The sequence below is a fragment of the Pelodiscus sinensis genome, chromosome 5, assembly GCF_052426305.1.
Source record: "Pelodiscus sinensis isolate ZL-2025 chromosome 5, ASM5242630v1, whole genome shotgun sequence".
NCBI lineage: Eukaryota > Metazoa > Chordata > Testudines > Trionychidae > Pelodiscus > Pelodiscus sinensis.
Window position 1 is genome coordinate 90,110,959 of NC_143056.1, and position 6,000 is coordinate 90,116,958.

Consider the following 6,000-nt stretch of genomic DNA (forward strand, 5'->3'; position numbering starts at 1 on the left):
AAGCACAGGTGCTCTGATGGCCATTCTGTGAATTCTGTGAATGGCCATCAGAGCTTTCTTGCGCAAATGTGTGTCCATGCAGTATGGACATTCTCTTGCACAAAAGCACATCGCTCTTGTGCTGCACTTTGAGGTGTGAATGCACTTTTGCGCAAGAAGTTTTTGCACAAAAACTCTTGTGCAAAAGGCTTCTTCTGCAAAAACTCTGCAGTGTAGATGAAGTCCTTATTTATAAATGATCTGGAGAAAGGGGTAAACAGTGGTGGCAACATTTGCAGATGATACCAAACTGCTCAAGACAGTTAAGACCAAAGCAGACTGTGAGGAGCTTCAAAAAGATCTCACCAAACTAAGTGACTGGGCAACAATATGGCAAATGAAATTTAATGTTGATAAATGTAAAGTAATGCACATTGGAAAAATAATCCCAACTATACGTACAATCTGATGGGAACTAATTTAGCTACAACTACTCAAGAGTGAGATCTTGGAGGCATTGTGGCTAGTTCTCTGAAAACATCCACTCATTTCGCAGTGGCAGTCAGAAAAGCAATTAGAATGTTGGGAGTCATTAAAAAAGGGATAGAAAATAAGATAGAAAATATCTTTTTGCCTCTATATAAAACCATGGTACGTCCACATCTTGAACACTGGATACAGATGTGGTCACCTCATCTCAAAATAGATTGGCATTGGAAAAGGTTCAGAAAAGGGCAACAAAAATGATTAGGGGTTTTTAACGGGTCCCATATGAAGAGAGATTAAAAAGACTTGGACTTTTCACCTTAGAAGGGAGGCGACTAAGGGGGGGATATGATAGAGGTCTATTAAATCATGACTGGCATGGCAAAAGTGAATAAGGAAAAGTTAATTACTTATTCCCACAATAAAAGAACTAGGGGTCACCAAATAAAGTTAATAGGCAGCAGGTTTAAAACAAACAAAAGGAAGTTTTTCTTCACTCAGCATACAGTCAACCTGTGGAACTCCTTGCCAGAGGACATGGTGAAGGCTAGGACTTTAATAGAGTTCAAAAAAGAGCTAGATAGATTCATAGAGATAAGGTCCATCAATGGCTATTAGCCAGGATGGGTAGGAATGGTGTCCCTAGCCTCTGTTTCTCTGGAGGTGGGTGACAGGGTAGGGATCACGTGTGGATCACCTGTTGTGTTTCCTCCCTCTTGGGCATCTGGTATTGGCCACTGTCAGCAGACAGGATACTGGGCTGGATGAACCATTGGTCTGACCCACTATGGCCATTCTTACATTTTTTACGTTCTTCAGTAATAGGACATAATACCCACATGAACACTGGAATAAATTATTTAGGGAGGTTGGAGCAGGTTAGCTAGACATATATCAGGGATGATCTAGACGGTGCTTGGTCCTACTGTGAGGCCAGAGGACTGGACTTGATGACCTCTCGAGGTCCCTTACAGTTCTAGTGTTCTATGATTCTATGAATGATGAGGAAATTATCATCAAATTTACCATAACTGCAGTGAATCACAAGCAAATGTACACTAGAGGTAGGATCCTCAAAGCTCCTAAATGACTCAGGAGCACAATTCTCAATCTAATTTAAAGACAACCTTTGTGCCTAAGTCACTTAGATATTTTTGAAAATCTCATCCTCAATATCTATTGGGCTATTTCTGAAAGCTTTTTTTTTCTTCTGATTGGCTAACAAAAATATTTATATCCATATCTGAATATGCATGAACTTTGGGGTACTTTGTGTTTTGGACCCACATTTTGCACCAGACCTATTTTTCTGTGAGAGCCTGAAAAAGATTTAGATTCAGACAATAATAGACTATGGAACGAACAGTTCAGAAATTTTGAAGCATGACTGTATTTCTAATTTTATTTTCCAAATATCCTTTTCCTATTATTGTACATAATGGCATCTGTGGCATGTTGAATTATTCTGGGATTTGCCAAAAATCTTACCATCCATTTCAGACAACACACTTATGAAGAAAGAATTACATGTTTATGACGATTCCTTAGATCTCTGCTAATCCTGCATTATAATTAGAGCCTTGCATGGATACAAAATTTGTATCCGGATGCACAAAAATGAGCCACAGATGTCCACATTGACAACTGTATATATAAAGCAGATAACCACAAATTTGCAGGGTTCTAGATACAAAATTTGAATCTGCATCTATATCCACAAAAATGACCTGCAGATATCCACATCCACAGATGTGGATATCCGAGACTACAAAGCAGATATCCTCAGATTTGTAGGGCTCTAACTATAACCTATGATTCACTGTCCCCCCAGCCAGTCAAATCGAGATGGATTTAATTCATTTCCTTATTACAAAGGAAGACAATGCCCAACGGAACAAAAAGGTTTTAGTACAAGGACTTCAACATACAATATGGTTCTCTTTGAATAGATTTTTCATTCTATTAACTGACAATCCTGAGAGAAAGAGAAAGAGAGAGAGAGAGAGAGAGAAAGAGAGAGAAAGAAGTCCATTTGAAAAAAATACACTGCTGGATTACAAGAGTTGAAAGCTGGTATGTAACTTTGCTCCGGGTGATCAAACTGCTAATCAGGAATGCTGTCAGGAACAGAATGGAATTCCAAATAAATTAGCCATGTCCAAGAAGCCAATACAACACAGGATTAAGTCTTACAAAGAAAACAAATTTATTCAGCCTACTTTATCAGAATTCTTAATAACGTCCATTACGTTTTCTCATATAAGTCAGAATTCTTCCACTGAAATAGTTTTGAGAGAGGAAAAAAATGGGTCCCACTTCATAAATTATCTTATATTTGTATATGGTCTTTTAAAACTACTATGGAAAGCTATACACACATATACAACAATTATATAAATATATAAACAAACATATGCATATACACATTAGATAGTTATTTGTTTTGCATATTTGTTTTATTTCCTCTTCCAAGGCACAAGGCTCTTTGACAAAAATGTACAAACCTAAAGGAAAAAGACAAACTGCAATGCCTTGCCCATCCAAACAAAGAAATAGCAGAATAAATCAGTTAAACAATCAACTACAAAATAAGTTTTATATTTCACCACCCCCATATTTCCTACATGTAGCAAAGAAAAGGAGGAAATTTGATGTTTCCATGCATCTCCACACACAAATAGAATGAGAACAGATTTATGGTTAAGCCACTCGACTAGGACTCTGATTATCTCTGTTCTATTTTCAACTCTGACAGAGTCTTCCAGTGTAACCTTGAATAAGTCACTTGTGCCATAATCATGGAAACACTTGCTCATGTGCTTAAATTTTAGTACATGGCCAGTCTCTTAATCTCTCTGTGACCTTAAACTCTCTAGTTATGTCTACACAGCAGCGTTAATTCGGAGTAACAGACATTATTTTGAAATACAGTGCGCGTCTACACCATAAGCTATTATTTTGAAATAATGTCAAGGTGAAGGACTTCTTACTCTGACTCCTGTAACCCTCATTTCACGAGGAGTAAGGGAAGTCGAAGGAAGAGTGTTCTTCCTTCAAGTTCCTGCTGTGTAGACAGAGGAATTAAGTTATTTCAACTTCAGCTACTCAATTGACATAGCTGAAGTTGCATAGCTTAATTCAACTTTTGCCCTGCTGTGTAGCTGTGCCCTCTGTGACTCACTTCTCCATCTGTAAAATGGAGCTCCTAATACCATCCGTTAAAGGGCATATTATTAGTATTTGCAAGGCACTCTGATACTATAATAATGGAGTCTATAAAAGTATGCAGTGTGTCATATTAACCAAAACCTCTTTGTGCATAGTGAAAAACAAAAATTGACTTGACTGTGGAAAATTCCTCTGAAGTCACAAAGATACTGTAAGTCCCGATCATTTTATATATTTATTTTGAGGTGTTTCAAAGAGTGGCCCTCCATAGCCCTGGGAGCACATACAAAGTTTACTGCCTAAAATCCACTGGAACTTAAACTGAAAGCACTACTGAAGGCATGTATGTGTCTGTCCAGTAGGACCCAAAAAACCATCTGCTGGTAAAAGCCTCTCTTGATAACAATCACCAAATTGAAAGGAGCAGTGGGTGCTGATTAGGGGTGATTTCCCTGCCTCTTCTGGACTCATCCCTTCTGTAGACTCTGTCCTACATGGCTTATCCCTGGTGCCAGAATTTATGATACAACTTTTCCATGTTTGTTCATGTTTAAAGCATTAGGGTTTTTGTCCTAGAACTCACAACCAGCACTCCCCTTCATCTCTGTTCCAGAAACAAACACAATATACCAATATAGTCATCAGGAACAAAGTTTAAACATTTCAAGCAAACAGCCCCATGATCTAAGATTCTTTGCCAATTATGTTTGCCTGCCTAGCAGAAAATATTTGTATAAATGGGAGAACAAATAAAGAGAGGATTTGGTCCCAGCCTCTCTCCTCTGCAAGGATATGCCCTCCATCCACACAAACACCGAGAGAAGCTAAGGGGGAAGACATTTCATCGAATCATGAAATAATAGAACTAGAAGGAACCTCAAGAAGTCATCAGATACTGATCTCTGTACTCAGGGGAACCAAGCACCATCTAGACCAGGGGTGGGGCACTTCATGAATTTTGGTACCTGGTCATAGTCTGACTCCGCTTCCTGCTTCTTCCAGGGACAGGGCCTCAGGCAGAAGGGGTGGTGCTGGGGGCTACAGAGAGAGCTATGGAGACTGTGAGAGTGTGAAAGAGACACTCTGTGTGTGACACAAACTTTGTGATGCAGATTGAGTGTGTGTGGCACAGAGACTTGGAGATTGTGTGTGGCAGTGACTGTGTGATGCTAACTGGGTATGTGTGTGTGTGCTGGCTGCTGCTAGGTAAGTTTCTGAGAGCAGCCACGCGCTATCTCTTTAAGACAGGGAAAGCTGCCCTGTTCGGTTGTCTCCCTCCTTCCCTAATTCTACAGAGATGTGGTATGTGGGGGGGGATGGTGGAGGGGGAAGAGTGAGTGAGTGAGTGAGAGAGAGAGAGAGAGAGAGCATGATCACTGAACTCTTAGAAACCATGCACTGCCTCTTAAAACAGGCACTCCTCTGCATCACTTACCATCCATGCTTCAGACTGGAGCTCCTCCCACTATGTGCCTTCCTCTCCCTGATTGCAGCTCTGCAGAGGTGGGGTACAAGGGCAGGGGGACACTGTGATTTCAACTTTCCCTTTCCCCTCCACATCCCTTCCCACTGTACAGCTAGCAGGAGAATCCTGGGAGCAGCTCAGCTACAGCATGGAGGAAGGGGGCAATGAGCAAGTGAACACATACTGTGGCAGCCAGCTGTAAGTATGAACCTCTGCTGGAGAGAAATGCTTGGCAAGCCGGATCTGGCCTCTAGACAAAAGTTTGCCCACCAGTGGTCTAGATCCTCCCTGACAGATGTCTGTCTACATGAGAAGTAATTCTTTCACTCTACTCTGTGCTGATTAGGCCTCATTTGGAATAATATGCCCAGTTCCTGATACTACACTTCAGGAAAAATGTGGACAAACTGGAGAAGGCCCAGAGAAGAGCAACAAAAATTATTAAAGGTCTGGAGAACATGACCTATGAAGGTAGATTGAAAGAACTGGGTTTGTTTAGTATGGAAAAGGAAGATTAAGAGGGGCAGGATAACAGGATACAAGAATCTAAAAGGTTGTTGAAAGGAGGAGGAAGAAAAAATATTCTCCTTAACCTCTGAGGATAGGACAAGAAGCAGTGGCCTTAAATTGCAACAGGGGAGGTTTAGATTGGACATTAGAAAAAACTTCCTGTCAGGGTGGTTAAAAACTAGAATAAATTGCCTAGGGAGGTTGTGTAATTTTGTGAATCTTATTAAAATATCAAAAATACATCCCTGCAAATACTTATATATGTGCTCTCCCGTAATGTGCATGTGCATAAGAGTTAGCAGGATTTGGACTTTGGCTTTCTGTAATTTACTATTTGTTCTGAATGAATGAAGGATGAAAATACTAGGAGTTAGGAGTACCACTCCATTCTA